The sequence below is a fragment of the Cricetulus griseus genome, chromosome 7 (genome assembly GCF_003668045.3).
Source record: "Cricetulus griseus strain 17A/GY chromosome 7, alternate assembly CriGri-PICRH-1.0, whole genome shotgun sequence".
In the NCBI taxonomy this organism is placed as follows: Eukaryota; Metazoa; Chordata; class Mammalia; order Rodentia; family Cricetidae; genus Cricetulus; species Cricetulus griseus.
The window spans coordinates 74963696-74972529 of record NC_048600.1 but is presented as its reverse complement, the minus strand read 5'-3'; the positions used below and the strand labels follow the sequence as shown (position 1 = coordinate 74972529).

Sequence of the window (8834 nt, the reverse complement as noted above, 5' to 3'; positions counted from 1 at the left end):
CCCTCACACACCCACTCACCTTCACACGCTCATTCACTGCCCTCACATGGAGAAAGAACCTCCAGGGTGGGGGTGGGGGCAGTGTGCCATGTGCTGGGGGCGGTTTCAGCCTTGCCAGCCACACTTTATAAATTTTGCATCATCTTGGCTATGAATAGCTCCTTCTGCAGTAAGGCAGACAGATCAAAGGGAGGAGAAGGGCCCAAGGAAAGCTGGGGGAGGGTCAAGATGCACACGGAACCGCTACAGAAGGTTTGGAGCCGGAGGGGAGGCAGTGTGGCGAGATGGCGTTGGAGGAGGGGAAGGTATCCCTTCCCACCCCACAAGGTGTACTCCCAAAGCCAGTAGGTAAAGCTCCACAGGAGTTCCCAGCAGGGGCCTGGCGAACCCGTGTGCTCCCACAATCATGCCATAGAGAGCCTGGAGTACCACTTGAGCTGACCTGAGGCCCAGACCTTCGGCCAAGTAGAGGTTATTCTAGGATGAGCGTTATGAGCTCCTTGACCAGCCAAAGGGAATGCATGATGGGGCTCAGGTGAGCTGTTAGAAAGGTGTAACAGGAAGTGTGGGCCGGTGACGGCACAGGCCAGGGGTCAGGAAGGCTCTGGCAAGGCTGATAGCTTCATAGCCACTTTCATAGCATCTGGAGCTGGGGAGCCTGGGTTCAAATCCTAGCTCTGTCCTTTCCTAGTTGTTCAGCTTTGGCAAAATAAATGATGTTTCTGTACCTCAGCTTCCCCAGTGTTACCTCAAAAGAAAGCCACAAAAGCACCCGAGCTGGGTGGTGGTCAAGTGAAGTTCCTGGCCCCCGCTGATGTCTGCCTGAGGCATCCTCATGCCAGCCCACGTTACCACCCCACCTGAGGGAACAGGCATAAAACATTAGAAACAAGCTGATCCTGTACCAGGCCACCTGAGCACGTTATCACATGTCACCAGAGCTATGGCCTGCCGGTGAGAGTCAAGGAAGCCACTGCCAAACAGCCTTCACCCAAGGGGCACCCAGTCTTTGAAGCACACTGCCTGCTACTGCCAGGTCACCACCTGTACCACCTTCTCATTTCAGGGATCTAGGCCACTCTCAACCTTTCGTCTTCCTCACTGGACTGTCACAAGCATCAGCGTTCCTAGCAACCTGAGTTGGCGACAACTTTACTGTGTCTAAGAGCCTGCCCACACTGGGAGCTCCACTTCATCTGTTCTCTAAGCAGATCCTCTGAGGGAAATGCCACTGCTATCGCTGCTCCTCCTGTGGGCTGAAGGAAGGTGGGCAAGGCTTGGGCCTCACCATGAACCTGGTGCTATGGTGGAGGCTCCACACAAGCCCCCCCCATCTCTCTCCAAACCTTGTTGCATCTCAGAAAGCCTGCCAAATGATGGTCCCTCCCCAAGAGATACTCAAGACCACTCCTACAGGGTATTTAAACTGTCCCCCAGAGAACAGACTCACGGTTTTTTTTCTGGTCTCCCTTTCCCATCTCTTCTCTGGGGAGCTGGTAGGCTATCCGGGAGCCTACCATTAAATGTGGGTTTTTTCTAATTCAGTTTGCTTTGGTCTGATTTGGATTATTGCATCAGCAGAGAGGTTTATCAGGTATAGAAATTTTTCATCTGGGACTTTCAGTTAGGGCTCTTCCATGCAAGTGCTGGGAGGATGAGCAAGTCCCTTCTGCTCCCTGGACCTGGGTTTCCGAAGCAATATCAGACCTGGGGTACAGAGAGCAAGGCCCAGAGTCCAACCCCAGCCTTCTGCTTGCTGGCTGGAGAGATGAGTACCCAGTCCAACATGCACTTGTCTTCCTGGGGTGGCCACCCCTACCTCTTAGACCTGGACCCTGAGAGGAGACTTGTGCTCAGTAAATGCTTGGGAAGTAAGAGTTATTTCCCTTTGCTGTCACTGTCATACACCTCCAGGGCACAGTTCCCACAGCCAGGCTCTACAGTTGCCTTTGGTGGTCTGGGTTCAAAGTGAGGGCACAGGAGGAACCCAGCCCCTCAAGGGACCAGTGATCACCCTCCTGCCACTCTTTCCTGGACTCCTAGGGACTCCACTTAGGACCTTCCTCCAAAATGAGATATGCCCTCCCTGAGGCTCGTGAGACTAATAAAACAGAGGAACATGTCCAGGAAAGCTGGCCTTAGAGTCACAAGGCCCTGTCCAAAGGTTCTGAACACAGAAAACAGCTGCTAGGCAAGCAGAACCCCTGGCCCACAGAGTTGCCTGATAGACTCTGGCCTGTCAAGCTGCCTGCGCCTTTCGTGAGTCATCACCCACTCTGGGGAGGGCTTTTCAGTGATGAGGCTGTCTTCACATCATCCCTGCTCCTGAAAGTGACTCCTCACTCTTACTCCTGTCATTGATCCCAGCAAACCCCTGATTCACCAAGTGGTACTTGAGTGGCATTGCCACTTTGGTCCGTTGTTGATGCCCTGTGTGGGGTTAGCACACATGTGTTCATATCTTTCCAAAGTCAGGAAGACAAGCCTGCCTCCCCAGATATCTTTTCCCATCCCTCTGGCATTCAGAGATGCGTGTTTCAGAGATGGGCTGGGAAAGATGCCTGCTCTTTCACTCAAGGCCCATTTCCCAAGCTGGCCCTGATGCTTGGGACATTCAAGGCATGTTTGTCTTCAAGCACTGTGACGGTCACTTCCTGGCCCTGAAATTTACAAGCTATGTGACTCTGGGTGCATGGCTTAGCCTCATTGTTTCCATTTCCCCGGTTTCAAGAGAGTAGATGATAGCACTGTCACAGACAAAGCAGCTGGCCTGGTGCCCATGGCTGCATGTCCCAGCCCCCGAATCTGGTTGAATGGGTGGGTATGAGCAGGGTTGCTGGTGTTGCCTTTCCAAAACCACATACCTTTTTCTTTGACACAGAGTCTCATTATACAGCTTAGGCTGCCCAGGAACTATGGGATTTCAGTTGTATGCTAGCGCACTTGGTTCCCAGGGTTGCCCCTCGTGACTCATTGTGAGAGTTTGAACAGGCCACCTCCTTTACAAATGCAATACATATCTAGCCCTAGAATATCATCATGAAAAGTGAAGTATATAAACTGAGAAAAGTGCTCAACAGACAATCACAGTTCTATTGTTGAAGACACCACCATTACTTGCCATCCCCGTGCCTCCCTCTAGGGCAGGCCCCAGCCGCTCAGCTCAGATGGAAACTTACCTCTCCATGCATATTAAATACTTCTCTGTTGGTGTGAAGAAATACCATGGCCAAGGCAACTTATAGAACGAAGAGTTCATTTGGGTTTTGATTCTAGAGAGATAAGAGTCCATAATGGCAGAGGAACATCACACCAAGTGGTGGGCATGGCAGAATGAACGGGAAACTGAGAGATCACATCTTCAACCACAAACACAAAGTAGAAAGGGAGAACTGGAAGTGTGGTGAGGCTACGAACTCTCAAAGCCCACCCCCGATGACATAGTTCCTCCAGCAAGGCTGCACCTCCCAAAACCCCTCAAACAGCACAACCAACGAGGAACCAACCAAGTGTTCAAATACCCGAGCCTGTGGGGGAAATTTCTCATTCAAGCCACCATGCTAGCTGACAAGGAGCAGCTGAGGAGGTGGCCTTCATCCCACTGCAACCGACATACAACCGTCACATCAGAAAGGAAAGCAAGGCTTGGAGCTCAGCCATAGAGTGGACGGACAGAGAGGTTGGAGAGCAAGGCTTATATGCTCTGGCACATAAGTCTGGGCTGAAGTTTCGGATGTGCTGTCTAGAGAACTTTTTCTTTCTGTTCTGTCACTGTATGACATACCCCTGCAGTAGCTAAGCCTTCAGTCATGTGACCCACTCTGATAGTCCATGACAAGCTCACATACAATCCTCAAAGCCTAGCCAAGGTAATTGCTTTCTATTCCTGCTCTTTGTTCTTATCTTCAGGCTGAATCCGTTCCTATGAGAGGCTTCCAGGGCCATGCCACTCAGTGATAGAAGCCCAGGGCAAAACATCTGGCTCCACCATCCCATGAAATAGTGTTAAGATACCCACTTTGCAGATGAAGAAACAGAGGCCCAAGATATAAAATAACTGGCTAAACAGAACCTAGCCAGCAAGAGGCAAGAAGGTTGGAATGGTGTCCTGCTCTAAAGCAGGTTTGCCCCACCCAGAAGGAGTGCCACTGTAGTACCACAGGCTGCTATTTCCTAGGTCTACACCCAGCTCACAGGACAACCTTAGCTGCTATCCTTGCTCACATTACCACGTCTCAGCTTTGATTTCTCTTGCTGAGGTGTTGGCTCACAGCTGATTCCCTCACAGGGAATCACTGTCCCTGAGACAAACAGACACAGTCATGGCCCAGAAAAGGCCCTTCCATTGGAGCTCCAGAGGAGGCCTGTGGCTTTTGTGGCATGGGGTGACCCCACCTGAAAGTTGCAGCCAGTCTCCTCTGATAATTAGTCACCCTCCCAAGGTGGGGCTGGTGATGGCAGGCTGGGAACTTGTAGGAGAGAAGGACATTTAAAGTGCTCTCAGGCACCTTCTCAGCAGGGGACCTGCTTTAGCTGAGCTTTAGCTCCCTCCCTCCCCTGGCCCTCAAGCTGTAGCCTGGTCCAATTGAGGCTCACTCTCTCAATTTTCTTTCTTTCTTTTTTTTTTTAAGATTTTATTTATTTATTATGTATGCAACATTCTGCTTCCATGTATATCTGCACACCAGACGAGGGCACCAGATCTCATAATGGATGGTTGTGAGCCACCATGTCGTTTCTGGGAATTGAACTCAGAACCTCTGGAAGAGCATTCAGTGCTCTTAACCACTGAGCTATCTCTTCAGCCCTCAATTTTCTACTGCAAGGAGGATGCGCTGGGCCTCCAGCATCCTCCCCTGCCTCTTCCTCATGAGACCTTGTCCTGAGTGTGAGAGCTTCCCTCCACTGCCATAGCCCTTGCTGCTAACACATTCAGATTCACTCCGAGTGTCCAGCCTCCAGGCCGTATTGCCCTCAGGCAGCCAAATGCAGCCGCTCCAATTCACATTAAGCAATACTCCCTCAGCACAGAGCCAGTGCCTCGGGTGCACAAGTTACACTTAATTGCACAGCAGCTATGGGGCTGGTGGATGCCGTGGGGAGGAGATTGAAGACATCTCCATCACCACAGAGAGTTCTTTTAGATAGATCCGGAGGATGAGTCCTGACTAATCCAGGCACTAGAGGACTGCACGCTCAGACGTGGGGGCAATCTGGCTGCTGCATTTGTCATCCCATTGACTGGTTGATTCTGCTGACCTGGCTAGCTCAGAGTGTCCTCCCCCCACTCCCCACCCCGTCCCCTCCATGTGTACCTCTCAAGAACTTGCCTACCTGGTCAGAGAGCACGATCTTCCCCAACAGAAGAGGACTCTTCTTCCATCAAAGATACCCTAGTAGCTGCACCCCGTGCTAGAATCGCCATACTCCAGGAATCACACCCTCCATTGTCAGTGGCTAGTGTATGGCTACCTTCAGGCACATGGGGGGGGGCTGGGGATGGGCTGGTAAGGATGGTCCTCCTGAGCCAGAGAGCCAGTGAAATAAGAAAGGGAGATTGAAGTCTGTGGAAGGACATGGCAGCTGGAAATGAGGTAGCCAATTTATTAACTATAAGGCAAATATATATATACATATATATATGTATATATATATATATATATGTATATGTATATATATATATATCAATACACAGAAGATGGAAGCAACCTGATTCTCCCTTATGCTGTGGAACCATCTCTAAAATGAACCATCCTTCCTTCTTTCCTTTTCTTTCTTTTGAGACAGTCTCACTATGGCCTTGGCTGACTTAGAACTCTCTATGTAGACCAAGCTAGCCTGAAATTCAGAATCTGCCTCTGCCTCCAGAGTGTTGGGTGGCACACATCTTTAATCCCAACACTCAGCTCAGTTCTTCTGCTTAGCCAATGCTATTTCAAGTTTTCACATAGTTGGGGACTATGTCCATGGCTCTGGTATTTATGAGATTGGGAGCTCTTTGCCTGGTTCCTACATGAAGGCTTTCCCTTCAGTCTTGCTGTGTCTCCAGTCTTGCTGCACTCCTATCAGCCAGGTTCTCAGCCAGGTGGCCTCGCCCCGGATGTGGACAGGTGCTGCCTCCCGGCATCTTTGTTCCGAGTTGAGAGTGCTCTTTGGTTGCCATCCTTTCTTAATGTCTAGCACATCTTTTCTGCTCTTTCCACCTCCATCTTCTGTCTGTAAATGATTTCCAAGTTTTGGTTGGCTCCATTTAAATGGATTTTTTGGATTTTGTGGCATGTGTTGTTACAACACCTTCTCTGTCCCTCCCTCCTCCTAGAAGGACTCAGGCTGGCTTCCAATTCTATCCTTCTGCCTCAACAACCCCCTCAAGCACTGGGATTACAGGTGTGCACCCCCACACCCCACTATTTTCATTTTGCGTGGAGTTGAACTGCAAGCATTGCAGATCATCTTTACGGAAATGGGTTTTCTGGACCCTCAGAGAAGGGCGAGTCGGAATCACCGGCGATCCACTTTTGTGTCATTTTGCTGTTTTATTCCCATCTTTCCTTTCAGGAATACCTACCTCCTTCTCTCCCTTCTTCCCACTTTCCCATCCGTGTCTCCCATCTTTCCCTTTCTAGTTTAGTTCTTATTTGCTGCACTGTGTCAAGTAAGTATCTCACTTTCATCTGCCTCGGTGTGGGCCTGCCCTGAGGGCTTTTGTTAGAGTATCACTGGGTGCCTGGGGCCCACACTGACCCAGCCCTCCCAGCCTTGAATGGACTCTCATAACCACACATGCGGTTTCCCCTAATCTGAGCAGTGTATGCCACTAACCTGAAGCCCTTTTGACCTGGCGCCCTTCCTCTATTTCCTTCTTCCACTGCTCTAGTTATGTTGGAAGACATCAGTATAAGAGAAGGAGGGAGCTGGATGCTCAGTCCCAGATCCCCACCCCACTGCAGGGGACTGTGCAGGGGCAGAATGAACATCTCTAATATGAACCATGAGGGTACTTGGTTAATGCAGCCAGACCTAGTGTTGCTGACACAGAGCCACTGAGGGTGTGGCTCAGTGGTAGAGCACTGTGGCAAGGCTCTGGGTACCACCCAGATAACACAAAACAAACAGACAGAGCCAAAAGAGTGAGCAAAGCTGACTTAAGGTGAAAATTACTGCCATCAAGATTCCCACAATAGCAGCCTTAGCCTGGCCTGCTGGGGATAACCAGGACAATAGCCCAGCATGGCTGAGGCCAATCTCATAGTGAAGCTGTGTCCAGTGATTACCTAGAAGGCAACCAAGTTAGTCCTGAGTTCCTAGCTCTACTGCAGAGGGAACTGGGTGAACGTGTATACCTACAGCTCTCAGCTGCAGGAGACTTGAAAAGAATCAAAAAGGAATCAGATAAGTCAGAAATCCACCAAGATGAGCATGGGAAAGAGATTGTTCTTGCTGATGTTATTGATAATAATTCTTGGAGACTCTGGCCATCGGGAGATCGGAATCAGAAGAAAGACAGTCTTACCATGGCCTCAAAGAAGTAACCCTAGAAGGACTGCAGATGGTAAAGAAAAGCGTTGAGTGGCTTGCAGATCTAGTGGAGTTGCTTCTGAAGTCAGTCAGTGCCTGGCTGCAGTGCTGATGGCTTCTGACCTTGGTCATTGTGAGAAAATTAAGAAGGCTTGTGGAAATTTGGGGATTTTATGTGAACTCCGAGTAACATCTGCCCATAAAGGACCAGATGAAAGCAAAGAACTAAAGTGGAATATGAAGGGGATGGTGTATTTACTGAATTTGTTACAGTGGCAGGCAGAAGCAATGGTTTGGACCTGGTGATGTCTGGGAATACTGTATAGCCAGTTAACAGCTGACCCCACCCCCTACCACACCAGACTGGGGTGCTCCAGTTATGGGGTCACCTTTTTGATTGCCCAGGGGTCTAGGCTGTGCACCTGTACTTTCTCCACAAGGATTGGTCCATATTTAGGTTAGACAACCATTTGGTGTGGGCCAAACTTTGAGCGAGCATATTGAACATGCAGAGATCTTTAAAGGAAGCTGATAGGAAAATCAGAGAATTTAATTTGTAGAAAAAGTAATTTAAATTTTAGGAGAAAGTTGCATATTCCTAGTTTGGATTAACCAAAAAAGAATTCAAGCAAAATGATTTCACATCAGAGAAAACAATTCAGTTTACTAGTGAACAAATGGTCCTCTAGATTTATGGGTTGACAAACTGTCCATGAGTATTTGTTAGTAGTATTTTCTATCTCCAAATAGTGATGGGTCCCCATAACCTCAGCATCCCAGAGGCTGTCCCTGTAACCTCAGCACTCTAGAGATTGTCCCTATGACTTCAGCACTCTAGGGGGTGAGGCAGCAGGACTGTGTGTTCAGACCCTTTTGATGGGTGTTGTCCTTCTGTATTTGTGTTTCTCTTATTAGTTGATGAATAAAACACTGTTTGGCCAATAGAGGCAGGAAGATAGACAGGACCAGGAGACGAGGAGAATTCTGGGAAAGGTAGGCAGAGAGAGACCTTGAGGAGATGCCATGTAGAGACTGGAAGGATAGGACTAGCCAGGTGTTTTCTGGTAAGATAAAGCCATGTAGAAATACGTAGATTGGTAGTTATAGATTAATAATTAAGACAGAACTAGCCAATAAGAAGCCCTTGCCATTGGCCAACAGTTTTATAATTAATATAGCATCCATGTGTTTATTTGGAGCAAAGTATCTGTGGGGACAGGTGGGACAAGAGCCTCCACCTCCACCCTATATTGGAAAAAAATCTTTATAGTTAGTAAAATTGGTATGACACTGTTAAATTATATTTCACCACTGTC

At 49.0% G+C, this 8834-nt stretch overlaps 1 pseudogene; it reads left to right on the top strand.

Annotated features, from left to right (window-relative positions):
• Window positions 1-284: 284 nt before the first annotated feature.
• Window positions 285-8078, top strand: LOC100757079 (annotated as a pseudogene).
• The last annotated feature ends 756 nt before the right edge of the window (window positions 8079-8834 follow it).